The following is a 16,833-nucleotide window of genomic DNA, read 5'->3' as shown; positions in this document are numbered from 1 at the left end:
GACCTGCCACTGTATCCAGCATAGTATCATTAAACGGCAAGGGAAACGGATCCGTGATTGTCGCCGCGTTAAGCTTTGTAGTCAACACAGACCCGCAACTTCAAATTCTTTTTCGGAACAATCACTATTGGCGAAAGCCACGTTGCACGGTCAACCGGATAGATAAACCCGACCTTTAGCAGCCTGTCCAGCTCCTCCTTCACCCTCTGGGCATAGTTCGGGTTCATTCTATACCGTTGTTGCCGAACCGGTATCGCATCCTTCTGCAAATTGATCCTGTGCTGATAGAATTTGGGATCGATGCCGAGCAAATCTGTGTAGTCCCAGGCGAACACGTCTTTGAAGGATTTCAGCAATGTCTCCAATTTTCCCCGAAATCCTTTATCGAGCTTCGCACTGACACGGACGTTCTTTGGCTCCTCCTCCGTCCCGAGGTTAAGATCCAGCAGCTCGTCTTCTTTGACCCTCCGCGAGCGACGGAGTTCCTGCTCGAAAACTCTTTCCGCCTCCGCCACTCCTGCTTCGTCCGGCATGTCTCCTGTGCCTTCCGGTAGACTCCCTTCGACTGGTTCTTTCGTGGAACTGGATGACTCCTGCGTAGCCGAGGGAATCTGATGCTGATATTGCTTTAAAACGGCAACCACATCGACCTCGAACAAGCTTACCAGCTCCGTATTCCTACTGAAGTAATCATCCTCCTCTTCGACCCCCATTCCGTCCATCATATGGATACCTTCCGCCATCGTCGGTCGGAATGGTGTCCTCAGCCCTTGTTTGGTATGTACCGAGAGCTTCAGTTTCTTTTTTCCTTTCCGAATGGTGATGCGGTCTGATTGCCAGTCTTGTTTCACACGGGCCTGCCGCAACCACGGTCTTCCGAGCAATAACGGGTATGACCCGCTAATATCCTCCATCCGGAGAATCACCGCAGCGATTTCGAACTTCACGCCGCAAACCTCCATTTTCAATCCACGGAGCAATCCTAACGGCTGCACTCTCCGTTGGTCTGCCATCCGAACGGCGAAGGGTGCTGATTCCCATTTTGTGATACCCAATGGCACCAGCATTTGTTCGGACAGGATGTTGACCCCAGACCCTCCGTCCAGCAACACCCCTCCCACACGGCTGTTCTCCAGTGTTACGGAAATTACCGGGACCGCTTCGTAAAAAACAGGAGGCTGTACTTCCGCTGCAGGCTTTGCAGATTCGTCTGACGACACTTCCATTGTTACCGCTTCCATCTCCGACTCCATCGCCCTGACTGGTTCCGTCAATTGTTTGATGAGAGAACTCCGGAAATTGGGTACCAATGCTAACAATTGCTCCATTGTCATGTGTATTTGCTGTTTCCGCAAATCCTGCCATAAATCATATGGTTCAACACCCTCCTCGCCGGTCATCAGGCTGTCCTTCTGACTGGTAGGTAGACAAATCACTTCTGGCTGCTCTCCTTGCAGGCGCCTTGCCACCTTCGCACCATTCTCCGTCACCGAGACTGCCTTTTCCGCGCTCGGCCTAGGTAACACCGTTGGGGTTTTCTGGACCCATTCACCGACCGTCGACCGCACCTTTTGTTGTGCCTGCCAGTCCAACGCCGTAGGTCTCCCCTTCTCTTGCTGGGCCTTGTATTCCCGCACCTTTTCCTGGGATCGTGTGACCACGAGCACATCTCCGCTCGCACTTCCTCCCACTTTGCCTTCAACAGGGACACCCGCCGGTACTTCCGGTACTTCTTCGGACTTCGGACTAGGCTCCTTGCTATCCTGTTGCTGACTGGCATCATCGCATTCGATAATCAGAACCGCATTCACTGCTGGTGCGGACTTGCCTTCTCCGGATCCCCGGGTTGCTTCCTTTTCCGCCTTGTGGCGCTTGAATAATTCGCAATCTACCTTTCGATGTCCGGGTTGATTGCAATAAAAACATAGGAACGTCCGTTCCCCTGCTGGTTCATCTGCACCTGTTCCAGCCGTTCTCGGCCGCCAAGGTCTTCTCGCCGGTGCGGCTGGTACCGCGGCTGGTGCTGCGGCTGGTGCCGCAACTACCGTCGCCACCGCTGGTGTCGGGGCTATTCGTGCGTTATAGCGGCAGATCTCCGTGGTATGCGTCGCTGTTTGGCAAATCGCACACCACCGCTCATTCAAACCGCATTCCTCTGCTAAGTGTCCTGCATTCCGGCACCGATTACACCAAGTATCCTTGCGAACTTTTGAAGAGGACCCTATTCCACTATCCCGGCTTTTGGCTCCGGCAGCAGATCCTTCCGGAAATAACTTCCCTGCCGCTTTTCCAGCCTTCCGCCTCATGGAACGTTTGTCCTCCTCCTCATCCGACTGATCCGACTCCTCCTCATTATCGGTATCGGAGTCTCCCTCAGCCTCCTCATACTTCACTTTTCCTTTCCTTCCCTTGGAAGTAAACAGAACTTGTTCCGCCCTCACCGCTGCTTGGACGACTTCTTCCAATGAAAGAGCTTCCAGATCCAACGATGCCAGGGACCTTTTCAATCCTTTAATCAGCCCCTCCATGAAGTAAGCATTTTGGATGGGGACTGCCGGGGTAGTTGCTGCATCGAGGCGGCGGATCAACGACCGAAACCTGGCCGCATATGCCTCCACTTCTTGGTTCTTCTGTTCCAGTCTCCCCAGTTTGGCCAGGACATGAACACGGGTCTTGTCCTCCCGAAACCGGAGCAAAAAGGCATCCCGCAGTAGATCAAACGTGGCGAAATGGGTAGCTCCATATTGCGCGATCCATACTGCCGCTTGCTTCTGCAGTGTCGGGATGAAAGTCGCCATCTTCATAAGATCTGTCGCCTGCACTGGTGGAGCCGTATTCACCATCCATGCCATCTCAAATGACAGTATATGTGCATCCGCATCCTCCTTATCCCGTCCCGAAAACTTGGGGTACTTCACCGTCATCCTGGGTACCAGTGGTGGAATAGCCGCGCTACTTACCGCTGGAACTCCACCCCCGCCTCCGCCTCCACCGCCTCCACCTCCCCTACCGGGATCTGGTGACGGACCTGGGGCTCCGCTTCCTGCAGGCACACCACCCCTCCGTCTCCTGGGACTCGGTGGTGGGGAATTCCGCAACGGTGACGCTTCGTCTTCCGGAGGAGTACTTGTTAAATCGAACGGGCTACTGCGTCCGGAGGATTCGCCTTCCTCCTGAACACCGGAAACGACTGGACCTTCCTCTCCTGGATCAGCGGAGGTGTGTCAGAGCGGCTACTACTCTCACTATCCGTGAAGAAGCCGAAGAGAAGATCACGTTGAGCCACATATCTGTCATGCCGTTCCTCGCGGGTTGTACGTGCCGATACTGGAGTTGCAGGCTCCCGAGGCCGTTCCAGAGAGCGCGATGTTCCCCCTGGCTCACTCCCAGCGTCATTCATGCGCTAGTCCACGCACCGAGGAATCAAAGTATTACAGATGGGGAGCATCCAACCTCTCCGGGGTATCCACCGCGACGAACATGGAAATCTTCCGTGGTCGCCAAAGTGTTAGCCCTCTCTACTCTGAAGACTAACTCGAAACGCACTACTGCGACAGATTTACATGCGTAATCGAACTTCAGAACTGCGTATGAAAATTCATAGAGTAGAACAGTGATCGACAGAATCATTCATGATAAAACAATAAGGTAGATGCAATAGAATATCTGTATTACACTTCTCCGAGCAGTACAACACCGTACTCTCTGATACATAACAATGTTCCTCTTCTGATCACACTGATCCTTGCTCCGATCCTCATCAATGAGCCCCCCGAATGATCGCTCTCTTCTCTTTTATCTAACCGGCACACATAACTCCTTCACGGTTGCCGTGACGGTTGCCGTGATGGTTGCCGTGATGGTTGCCGTGCCTCTTCAGCTCTCCGCCTGGTCCTAGAACTTCCGTCTTTTCATATCTCACTATAAACTAGATACAACGTATTAATGATAATGATCTAAGGACTCCCCCCCTAGTTCCTCTTTGCTGTTGCTGCTTTTGCCCTTAACAACATGGCAATTTACAATGTCTTTCTAAGTGCACTTTGTACTTGTGCTTTCAAGAATCCATTGTTACCGAGACCATATCATGTTAAAAAATCAAGGAAAAGCTCCAATTCTGCTGTGCGAGACTTGTTGGGGGGTTTTATTCATATAATGGATACAATGGAGATATGCAAAGGTCCACTTCCAAAGAGCACAAGACGACAAAAAAAGTACAAGAATAAATATGGCAATATGTTTCAATACACAGAGTACAATAATGTTTTCCTAGACGTGCGAAAGGTTCAAAATGCCATGCTCAACTTCTATAGAGTGAAAGCAGGAGGTGTGCAACATATTTCATAATGTGTTTTCGTAAAAAAAACTTATTGATTTTAATGTTTTTTCATAGAATTGATGGCTTTTTTATTGTGTTTCTTTAGATTGCGATGGAAAACTAGTGTTTGTCATCAAGTTGGATGAGTGTGAAGTACTGAAGGGTCGTAAGTTGGAGAGAGTAAGCATCACACTCATGAACAAGGCCTTACAGCATGCAAAAGATAACACTATTGTTGAGCAGCTTAGCATTTAGTCAGAAAAGCACATATGGTGGCTTGCAGCATTTGAAGTCCCCAAAGAGGCGCACTCTAACTTGAAGTGGGTTTTTGAGCAGTCCCTGATCACTAATGTTATAGATGCTCATTTGAATGGAGAGTTGCTTCATGTTGAAGGATTTGGATCCTTCAACATTGAGTGGCACATGTCAGGGGGCTTGAAAACATTGAAGTGCATGTTTGGAGTGGAAACAGGTGCAAATGCAACTCATCCATGTATTTATTGCATGTGGACACAATGTTTGCATAGTAAGAGACATGCCGACAAGCTTGTTGCTGATGGAATGTACGAATGGGCCAATGATGCTATGAGTTGTGATCAAACTATTGCTCCAAATCGGGACAAGTTTGACGAGAAATGGGATGCAATTCTCAACATCCCATTGGAAAGAGTGCACTTTTGTGTGCTACATGCAGAGATGCGCTTGATTGACAAACTGCTATTTTTGCACATCGTGTATGTTTGGAATACGAAACCCGAAGACAGAGCAACATCTTGTGTTTCAAAAGTAGAAGAACTCTTGTCTAGTATGGGCTTGCATGGAGGGAATGTGAAGCTTCAAAAAGATGCTCAACTATCAGGCGCTTCAGGAAATCTACCTGCCAAAGTGTCCATGGGTGGTGTAAAGGCACGAATATTTTTATCAAATCATAGACTAACTCGAAAGAATATAACTTGGGGTTTTTGGAAACAATTGTGTGAATGCACAACAAATTTGGAAAGTGATCCTCTTGTGAGAAATATGAGAGCTCGTGTATGGAAAGCGCTCAACAAACTGGCAAAAATATAAAGACAACATTCCATCACTAATGATGATGTGCAGTTGCTTAAGGATGCTCTTGTTGAGTTCACTCAAGCCATGGTTGAAGGGTGGGGTGAAACCCACATCACACATTATATGGTCAGGCAAACCAAACTCTTTACCTTTAAGTCAAACTTTTTGTTGCAATGATGTATTGACCTCCCATGTCTTCTTTGTTTTGATGCAGCATATTCTTTTTGCACATGCACCATGGTTCGCAGAGAAGTATGGATCTTTGAATGTGTGGAGTGGGGTATGGAAAAGTCACATTACACCGTGAGATGTGCATATTTTAAAAGTACACATCACAGCAATGGTGTGTTTCGCAGCAATGCACTACATGAAATGTTTGAATGGTTTTACCATGGAATCATTGGTTCCTCACTTGAGAGGGAGAAAGCCTTGCAGATGCAACTAGGTTGAGCCATTAGCGATGCAAACAAAAACAAGAAGCAAGTTTTCTGGAAAGCTTCACGTGCTTCAGAAAGAATTAAACAATGGGTAGCAACAAGACTTCGCTCTGGAAAACGATGGATTCAAGCTCGTAGTTGACGCTTGTTTTTTTGCAATTGCAATTATAAATATGTAATTTTTTGAAGATAAATTTACTTTAATTTTGGTAGAAATCCTCTTGACATATTGCAATGTTTCTATATTTGGCAATGATATGAATTTGGTTTTTATTTTCAAGCTTATGCTTTTTTAATTTTATGGATTTTAATTAAAAGGTAGACCTTTTTTTATTTGTTAGTTAAGAGCCTTACATATAGGGGCCATTTTAAACCTCAACCCTAAGGACTTAACCCTTAACACCTATATAAGACAAACACCTCACACATCAGTGTCACAATTGTGGATGGCAAGAACGAGACAGACAGGCTGACCAATTCATAGCAATATTGTCGAGGCTACTCGCGCACGCTCTATAGCCATTTGTACCCTTCTAGAGCAATGAAGGCAAGCCCAACAAGCGAAAGAGCAAGCAATGGCAGTAAGGAGGCAGGCTGCTGAGTCTGCACAGGCACAAGAGGCCTTTGAAAGTAGACTTGACACTTCCCATGCACAGGACACTGAGAGTCAAAAGAGAAAGAGGCATATCAAAGAGTGCTGCAAGGTGAGGCAAGAAGCAGGCCTATCCCCAAGGCCATGGGTTGCCAATCCCTCTAGTGCAAGGCCCACCATAGGTGGAAAACAATTACCTGGTGAACACGCAAGGCCCTCCACTGAACAGGCTAGACCAGGGAAGCAACAGGCACCAAAGAGCATCAAATGACACGACGATGGCGGTGGCAGTGGCGGTGGTGGTGCGGAAGGGGGAAATCCACCCCAGAGCAGGAGGCGATGTATGAAGCCTAGGAGGAGAGCACTTTTGGAAATCAAGAAGTTCCAAAAGTCCATGGACTTGCTGATTCCCAAGGCTCCTTTCGCCAAGCTTGTAAAAGAAATTTTGTGTTCCTACAAAGACGATGCAAGAATATCAAGTCAAGCACTCGCATGCTTGCAAGAAGGTGCAGAGGAAGCATTGGTATCCCTTTTTGAAGATGCCCAACTGTGTGCGATCCATGCAAAGCACGTCACTATTTTGGATAGATATATTCGACTAGCAAAAAAAATACGCATGGATCCGGCATTCAAAAAATGAAATTTACATTGTATGCAGTTGCATGTAAATATCAGGACAAATGTGTCCAAACATGGAATATTTTCTATATGTTCTCGCAATGATCTTGGAATGATCTTATTTCTTTTTATATTATAAATGATATATTTTTTCTATATGTTCTCGCAATGATATTTTTGAATAATTTTGCAATGATCTTATTTATTTTGATGTTCGAAAGATCCAAAGGTGTATGCAGATGCGGAGAAAAGTTTTTTGGAGCCCGGGGGCAATGCCGTCTAGCCCTCCTATGCGCCAACACAAGCAAGCCCTCTTGCGCGCTCTCCCCATGCTCCAAAAAAATTTTCTCTACATCTAGACAATAAAACCCTTAGATTTTGACACTTATGCAATCGTTAGCATTCGAGGAGTCTTTTCCTTGCATGTTTGTCTGCCTGACATGCGATGTGCGCATCCCGAACTCATCAACTTCAATCATAGCCTATTCAGAACAAACTAGTAGTCAGATTTGCAAATATTTTCATTACTCTACAAGATTCAACAATACCTTAAATTCACCACTACCTCTCTATCTGCTGCATCAAATCCTTCCTTTTTGATATTGATTGAGCTTCTACTTTGATCAAGGCTTGTGGAGCTTGTCGATCTTTCACTAGAAAAGTATGGACTCGGGACAAGGTCCCACCTTGGACTTTTTTTTGCTCTTCTTCTTACTAGTTGTGTTTGTATTTCTTGGTACTCTTCCTCAGGCACAAAGTGTTGCTCTGCTTGTAACATTTCTTGTATTGTTGCTGCGATGGGCACCTCTAAGGACTCCACGGATGCCAAATCTGTGCAACGAGGATGTCCTTCTTTTGGGTAATCAAAATCAATATTTTGCTCCCAGTTGTAGAGTGTGGACAAGGCCTCATCTTCGCGAAACCCAGTCATCGATTGAATATCAACAAGGAACAAATATTCCTTTTCATCAATTATAACAAATGGAAGGCCTTGAAGTACAACCTCTTCCATTGGCGCAAGATATCTTGGCGCAGCTTGCACGCGGGCGCAAGGTCGTGGTGTATGGAAAGACTTTCACCTTGTGCAAGGAGCTGCCCCGGTTGCACTTGCCGGTGGATGGTCCATGCAAAGTCACGAAGCTTACCAGCAGTGCCATGGAGGCAGCTCTCGGCGCAGGTTGCAAGGGGGAGTACAACATGAAGAAGCTGGATGCTTCGAAGAAGACATGCTACAAGTTTATTGCGGAGGCACTCTGGCAGAAGGTGAAAGCAGAGCTACTGGGACAGGCCCAGTTTACCTATTTCCAGAGGGCGGAGCAAGGGAAACCGGTTCCCTGGGCGAAGCTGATGGCGGACAGAATTCTGGAGGTGGCCAAGAAGCTCTTGAAGCCCACGGCAACATCCCGGATGGGGCAAGTCTTATTTCTTTTGTTCGGACCAGATGCGAACCGGTAGTCCCAGGGTCGTATGTGGAGGTGGAGGAGTCCACAGACGATGCTTCGGACAAGGAGTCCAAGGAGGTGGAACCAGCAAGATCAACAACGGAGGGAGCTCTGACGCCAAGGAACCAGGTGACTCCGGTAGTACCTGCGGTGGTGGTTCCGGCAGAAGTTCCACAGGGCAGCCAGAGGAGTAGGCCAGCGGTCTCAGCAACATCTAGCCGCATGGCCAGTTTATTGAAAAGAAAGTTGGCTCTTGTGCCGGAAGGAGCAATGTTGAAGAAAACCCGCCCGGAAGCGGAGGCCTTGCAAGGGGAAAGCTCAGTCCACACTCGGGAGGACAGTTCGGGGAGACAGGCATGTCAGGAGGAAACCCGTGTAGTCCCAAGGGGGAGTGGTGAGCTGCAGCTATCTCCGCCGGTGGAGACATATGATCTGGTCACGGCACGACGGTTGGCAGAGCGCTTGCTCCAATGTTTTCAGAAGGGGCAGCTGGAGGAGAATGAGGCGAAGTTGCGCCAGGAAAATGCCAGGCTGCTCGAACGCAATCAACAGCTGCAGGAGCAGTTGTTACAATTCCAACAGATGGATGCACGGCGACAGCAGGATATGGAGGAAGCAAGGACGGCGATTGTCGCCCAAACTCAAGAACACCTGCGGCTGACGGAACAATTGACGGAGAAGGCTACAACTGCGACCGCCAGGGTGCAGTTGTTGGAAGCGGAAGTGATGGGGTACCGGCAACCCTCTAGCTCTACACGCATATGCTGGACGAGGCACTTTTGTTGGATTTATCGGAAGCCTTCGTCGCAGAGATGCAGGGTATTTTTCTTGATCATCAACGTCAATTGCGAGTAGAGCTGGAGCGGGCTTGCAGGCCTCTCGATCGACGGTTGGCCCGGAGGGATGAGGATGATCCGGCGGGAGGGGGCGCAGGAACAGCATTTTTACCACCAGTACCGGTGACGGAAACTGCGGCACAACTGGAGGGTGGAAGTTCTACATCGGCAAATACTCTCGGGAAGCAGACAGCGGCGGGACCGGTGGATTCTTCCGAAGGCTATGTCAAACGGATCGCCGAACTGGAAGAAGCCCTCCGAAGAGCGAAGGCCAGAGGAAAAAGACCCGAGATCGCACAGGTTCCCGCAATGAAGCCACGACCCCAAGCGGACGCAGCAGCCGCTTTTGTGGCAGCTTTTCCGGAGCCAGCGGACGGGGAATCCTTTGACGCAAGGCAATTTTTGCAGCTGCAAGAACACGTCGCGGTGGTGCAACAGCAGTGTGACGATGCCAGATCTCAGCTGTTGGCACTCAAGCTCGCCCGGAAAGAAGAGCACCATCAACATGAAGTTGAGGTGAAGAGCCTCATGGCAGATTTGCTGAAGATCAGAGCTACTACGGCAGAACAATCAACAGGTGCCCAAACCAAGGAATTGGGGCGGGTAATGAAACGAATGGATGGTGTGGCGAAGAAAGCAGATCGCAGTATGCGGGTAACCGATCTCGAACTCGCTCTATCTGCGAAGACCCGACTGCATGAAGAGGAGCTACAACAGCTGCGGAGAACGAGTCATGTTGAGAGAGCAGCTATGTTGGTCGACCTGCGGACAGCATGCCGCTATATTCATCGGATGGCGGCAGTAGCTCAGCAGGCGGGGGCGACGGCACCACCTTTCTATGGACAGCTCCAAATTTTTGTGGATGCCCATGCTCTCAACCCGCAGCAGCTACCTTTACTTCGACCGGCGCAAGCGGCTCCGGCAGTACAAGTACCGGCGCCGACGGCTCCCGCAGTTCCAGCGGCGGCAGCGGCAGCAGCGGCGGCGGCGGACGATGACGGTGGCGACGTCGAGGATGAACCGTAGCGGAGAACCGGTGGGTTCGGATGCGGATCCGGAATCCGATTCACCGGGAGTGCCAAGTGTTAAGGGCAAAAGCAGCAACAGCAAAGAGGAACTAGGGGGGGAGTCCTTAGATCATTATCATTAATACGTTGTATCTAGTTTATAGTGAGATATGAAAAGACGGAAGTTCTAGGACCAGGCGGAGAACTGAAGAGGCACGGCAACCATCACGGCAACCATCACGGCAACCGTCACGGCAACCGTGAAGGAGTTATGTGTGCCGGTTAGATGAAAGAGAAGAGAGCGATCATTCGGGGGGCTCATTGATGAGGATCGGAGCAAGGATCAGTGTGATCAGAAGAGGAACATTATTATGTATCAGAGAGTACGGTGTTGTACTGCTCGGAGAAGTGTAATACAGATATTCTATTGCATCTACCTTATTGTTTTATCATGAATGATTCTGTCGATCACTGTTCTACTCTATGAATTTTCATACGCAGTTCTGAAGTTCGATTACGCATGTAAATCTGTCGCAGTAGTGCGTTTCGAGTTAGTCTTCAGAGTAGAGAGGGCTAACACATGTATCCTTGCTTGCTAATCCCCGCTGTGTCACAAGCTTGCACCACCTCAGAAGGATTGACTATGGACTTCAAATCGCTGATCACCTCTTGCAAAATAGCAAGACGTAATGCACGCCACCTTGGATCCCTCAAGATTGAAATGAAGTCTCTTTTCTTGATGGTATGTTTAATCACAATAAGTTTATTAGACACGTTCTTCCCAACAACATCTCCAATAAACTTTCTGCAATTTACATGAACATCCATCAAGCCATGGAAAATATTGCAAAATGAATTTACGATGATGAAGCACCAATTGCAACACAAGACTTGTTAGGTGTATACCATGTGGCATGTACTCTTCGTTTCCTCGCACCACCAGCAACTGCCAAACTCTCCATTGGTTGGAGAACCCTGCGCCTATATTTGAGACCAAGAGGTGTTTCTTTCATATTGCTAAGCTTTGTATTCAAATCTTCAATCTGTTGTTGGAATAATTCTCTTTCTTTTAGCAAATCACTCCTCTCTTTTTCTAGAGTTTGAAGCGAAAGTTCTACCTTCTCCTTACAAGCCATCTGATTCTCGATCTCAATCTGGGTATTTGAAAGTTCAATATGAAGGATAGAACATACTTCTTCTTATTCAACAGTCTTTTGTTGCATAATTGCATAGTCAAGCATGAGCTTTCCATAGGCTTCTTGCACCATAGGTAAATGCATTTGTGCAAAAAGAGCAGGTGGATCATTGCAACTAATTTGATTGCAATAGCCAAGTAAACCATCATGCCCTTCACCAACATACTCAAGAAAAGATGAGACTGACTGAAAAGGGGGAGCATCACCTGTGCGAGGGTCCAAGGGATAGAGGACACCATGTTGAGAGTTCACGCTCAACATCATGTGATCATGTGTGCATAGCACCATCACGTGATCATATGTGCATAGCACTAACCTTATAGAGTGCTATAAAGGAAAGGGTTAGATCCCCTATCCCTAATCCTAAATGGGTTTGTATATATTCTATTTTTTCAACTAAATCTAGTGTACAATTAGTCATTTGTGGCCCTCTCTCCTCATCTCCACTCTTCTCCTCTCCCCTCTTCATATTCTGTCATGGTATCAGAGCTTCCTTGCCTTCTGCTGAGGCATTGAGATCCTTGCGAGAGTGATTGAGAGATTGAGAGATTGAGAGGTTCTCTTGAGTGTTCTTCCAGGAAGGAGAAGATTTTCGTTCATTGTGTTGGAAGAATTTTTGTCCATTGGTGAGAGAATTCCATTCATTGAGAGATTCATTTTCTGTGAGAGGGAGACATAGGAGTCCAATTGATTGATTGAGAAAATATTGATTTGAGAGAGTCTCTTACAATCCATTTGAGAAAAACTTCCATCGTTCTGTTTTGAGAGATTAATACAGGTTTCCTTACTCTTTGAGATACAGAGAAATAGGGTGACTAATTCTAGTTCTATAGTAGAGAGTCTTGCTTCCTTACCTCCTACTTAGCCTCAACAATGCACATGCTTCTTCAACCAGAACTAAAGGCGGCTAAGGCGACTCGCCTGAGTGACCAACTATCTACAGCAATTAGGAGCGGGACTCTTCAATACAGCCAACAACAAAGCATTGCAAAGACAAGCAAAACTACCTACCTACAGCAGCAATGACAATAGCAAAGGCAGCGAGCAGTAGCATCGACTCTACAAGCTTCTATGAGCATCTCAAGACAGCTTCATCAGTCACTCTCTACCGGTGCCCCCAATTGCAGCAGTGCTCGAGCTTCATCTCCTCCAACATCAATAGACAGCCTTGGCAGCTCCATTGACCTCTACATAGTGCCCGCTCCACCATTAGTGCCCACTCCATCAACAGCTAGGTGGAGCAGCAAACAACCAACTAGCTCGACGGCTATTCTCCCACAATAGCATGCCATCTATGCTCCCAACGTTGCTCCTCAACGACCTTTACAATGAGACACTTGCAAGCATCTTCGCTCTCACATCATTGGTTGGTGTTGCATCACTCTCCCATGTCTTCACCCACTTCATTGCCCAACCTCTATCAATCACCTTTCCTAATGCACGTGCTTTCTTACTATCCACTTCATACTCAACCCCCTCCAAGTCTTTGTCTGAAGATAGTAAACACATTAGTGCCCCATATGCTACTTCTGCCTTCACTATTTGGTTCACTTGCTCCTCGATGCACCCTGCCTTGCTCTTTCTACCAAAGAAACACTCACCCTTCATCAACTTGCTGCAAATGAATTGTACAATCATGGCAAGGCAATATTTCAATGGCCTCCAACAAATTATTGACATGATTTTTATTGTTTTGTGCCTCATGCCCACCTCATGTTCAGGAGCCTTATATGACATGTTGCCTGCCTCAAAGTCTTGGCATACATCCACAACACATTTGAATGTTGCTTCTTCACGGAATATCATGTATGTCCAGTCTCTATACTTTGCAATGGCTTTTCTTAAATCTTGGGGACCTGATAGAACATCATTCATAACACTTGCCAAGCATCTGTAGAACTGGGCAGACCTTGATAGCATGTCTCCTGTGAGCCTTCTACCCTTTAACGATCGTGGACTTCCACATCCTTTCCATACCTCCCTTCCTTTTAGGAGAATTTGTGAGAGCATTGACTTCTTTTTCTTTTGGTATGGCTCATTGTTGAGTCTCACAGATTCCAAGATATATTTGGACTCATCTTCAAAAAAGAAAATATTAATGTTTCATCATCATCAAGATGTCTTCTGAATAAAATGGGACGCAAAACAATCCTACTATGCATAGGTGTCATTGCTTGCCTTTTGTCCTAATACAATTTTCGTGCAAAGTAGACACCTAGCTTTCTTTGGTTTGTAAACAAAGAAGTTCGGTCTATGTTGACTATGTCTACACTATAATGTTCAATGGTGCCCCACACGTACCCCTCATTGCCATTCTTGTGTAGATCAACATTGATAGTAGCCGTAGAAATAATTTGATCCTCTGCTATAGTGTGTGCAACTCCTTCATCTTCATCTTCATTGCAAGCCAACCTTTCACTTGGTTCTAGTTGTGCAAGTTGTGGATTAGCACATTGAGGAGGTGGCATCTTTTCTCTTGTTCTTGGAATGGGAGCAGCGATAACATCCTCTACCTTCCTTTTCCTTCCTCTACCCGCTTCATTCGCCTTCTAGAACCTTGTGCCCCTCTATTTGCTTGCATTTGCCCTCTAGAACCTTGCGCACCTCTACCTGCTTGCATTTCTCCTCTAGACCCTTGTGCCCCTCTAGTGCCTGTTTCCACTTGCTCCTGTGAGCCTTTTGCCTCTCCGCCTTCCTACTTTAAGCCTTTAGCTTGTTGAGAGTTCACGCTCAACATCATGTGATCATGTGTGCATAGCACCATCACGTGATCATATGTGCATAGCACTAACCTTATAGAGTGCTATAAAGGAAAGGGTTAGATCCCCTAACCCTAACCCTAAAAGGGTTTGTATATATTCTATTTTTTCAACTAATTCTAGTGTACAGTTAGTCATTTGTGGTGTGCTCTCTAGCTGTGCCCTCTCTCCTCATCTCCACTCTTCTCCTCTCCCCTCTTCATATTTTGTCATGGTATCAGAGCATGGTTCTGCCTTCCGTTGAGGTGCCATCCTTCTTGTGAGAGTGATTGAGAGATTGAGAGATCGAGAGATCGAGAGAGATTGAGTGTTCCATTCTCTTCCGTTGAGAAAAAATTCCGTCCATCGAAAGGAGATTTTCCATCATTTGTTCTTGAGAGATTTCCGTCATTTGAGAGAGTTTATTTGGTGTTTCTTGAGTTGAGAGAGAGAGAGACTTCCGGTCATTGAGAGCCTAGACTTCTTTGAGAGAGACAGAGCTTGTTTTGAGATATCAAAAGATCTCACGAAACGCCCAAGCTCATACCCAGGAGCTTGCGAAGTCTGCTGTTGTGTGTGCGAGGTGTTCTGTTGTTGCTGATAAGACTCGTGAGTAGAAGCTTCATCAACAAGGCTATGATCTATAGTTGCAGAGCTCACCTTCCGCCATAGCCAAGCCTTGTGTCGAGCATAGCCAACTTTCAAGGTGTGGCCAACAAAGCGACGCTCCATCTTCAACAACGAATCGCATGAGCCTAGAGCTCAAAGTGACTCTCTTCCTTTGGCTGCCAGCGAGATGGCGACGTCCTTCTCCAACAAGGCCAAGGTGGCCTCCAACGACAGCCGCTCTGCATCGACTCCTACTCCTCCAACACCCTAGCTCCTCGCCTTTAACGACTCGCCTTCAACGACTCCAAACGTCAAGGAGGCTGTAACGACCATAAACAGAGGCAACTCTCCACCGCCGACTTGCAACAACGACTTGCAGTATCCGTAGGCTGAGGGCGTTAAGGTCCAAAGCGACGAAGCTGCTCCGAGCCCAAACACGAGGAAGCGCACCGATTTAAGCTACTCCTGTGTCCGCTTTTAAGTCACGTAGCGCGAAAGGAGGCGATTCGCCTGAGTTCGTGCCCGCAATCCAAGAGAAGAAGACTGCGCGTCGGGCCTTCAGATCCGCTGGCAACGATAATTCTCCGCTGATCGTCCCCGGTTTTCGTTTGGAGCCTTGGCGTCAATGGCAGATCTGGGACTACGGCGCATACCCGAGCTTTTTTTTTTCTGGCAACTAGCAGGGACGATCAGCGTGTCAACAGCCTCACCAAGCCTCACAGAGCTTCGAAGGCGACGAAGATCCCGACAGAATCTGGTGATTCCGTCGACGGCCTTGTCTTAATTTTCTGATCACCCTCCTATCGCCATGTGGCAGCGAGGGAGGATATCTTATCCTCAACCTCACCACATTGAGGTGTGGTCAGCCAAGTGACACGTGGCCCATCTGCCACGTCATCATCCAATCCTATCTGCGACGTCATCAATGCCACGTAAGCAGGACACGTCAGCAAGCCACGTCATCACCGACTGCCATGTCATCAATGCCACGTCATCAGTGCCACGTCATCAATGCCACATCATCAGTGCCACGTCATCAGGGCCATGTCACTAGGCCACGTCACCAGTGCCACGTCATCAGTGCCACATCATCAGTGCCATGTCATCAGTGCCACGTCACCAGGCCACGTCATCAGTGCCACGTCACCTGTGCCACATCACCAGTGCCACGTCATCAGTGCCACGTCAGCATTGCCACGTCACCCTGCTGACATCATCTGTGCCACCTCAGCACTGCCACCTCAGCAGTCCAGTTAGCACTGACCCCTACAGGCACAGTCCCTTGCCAGGCACACTGTGCACACACTGCATGTGCACACTCCTGCCACCTCAGCACAGAGCTTCACTGGCACACCTCTTGCTAAGCACAGTGCCACATCATCACTGCATGTGACTCACAGTGACACATCATCATTGAGCACCATTTGCACTCCTTTTGCCCCTCCACCTAGATCAAGTCATATCTCTTGATCCAGGAAGAATTTGAGGGTGCTCCAAAAAGGAAAGTCGCTCGATTTTTCGTGCTCTACGCGCTCGTTACATCATGCACATTTTGGTGCAAGTTACACTCACATTTGAGCCTCGCCGACAAAACCACTTCCTTCATGCACATTTGCCTCTACATCGATGCATCTGACCCAGCACTTAAAAAGAACAAAAGAAAAGGAATTATTTGCTGCTTTTTCATCGATCGACGGTTGGTTTAGATCTAGATCAGAGTAGACTAGATCGCCATAGAGGGGACGCTTTGAATTCCCCAAGTTGCCAATCTAAGCCATGCCCGAAATTCCCGACTAGTACCTACTCGGAGTCAGTCCATACGCTCACATCCGATTTCACATCATTACATTACCTGAAACCTTACGTTCATCAGTTCAGTGAGCAGACTTCAGAGTTCAGAGGCATTGTAGATTGATTCAGTGGGCAGATAGCACTTGATTTCACACACACATGCCACCATTGTAAAGCCTATTTGGCTATCTCACGG

Source organism: Dipteris shenzhenensis, chromosome 9 (genome assembly GCF_047967505.1).
Source record: "Dipteris shenzhenensis isolate YYH24624 ecotype China chromosome 9, Dip_SZ_1.0, whole genome shotgun sequence".
Taxonomy (NCBI): Eukaryota; Viridiplantae; Streptophyta; class Polypodiopsida; order Gleicheniales; family Dipteridaceae; genus Dipteris; species Dipteris shenzhenensis.
This window is presented reverse-complemented; position numbering follows the sequence as displayed.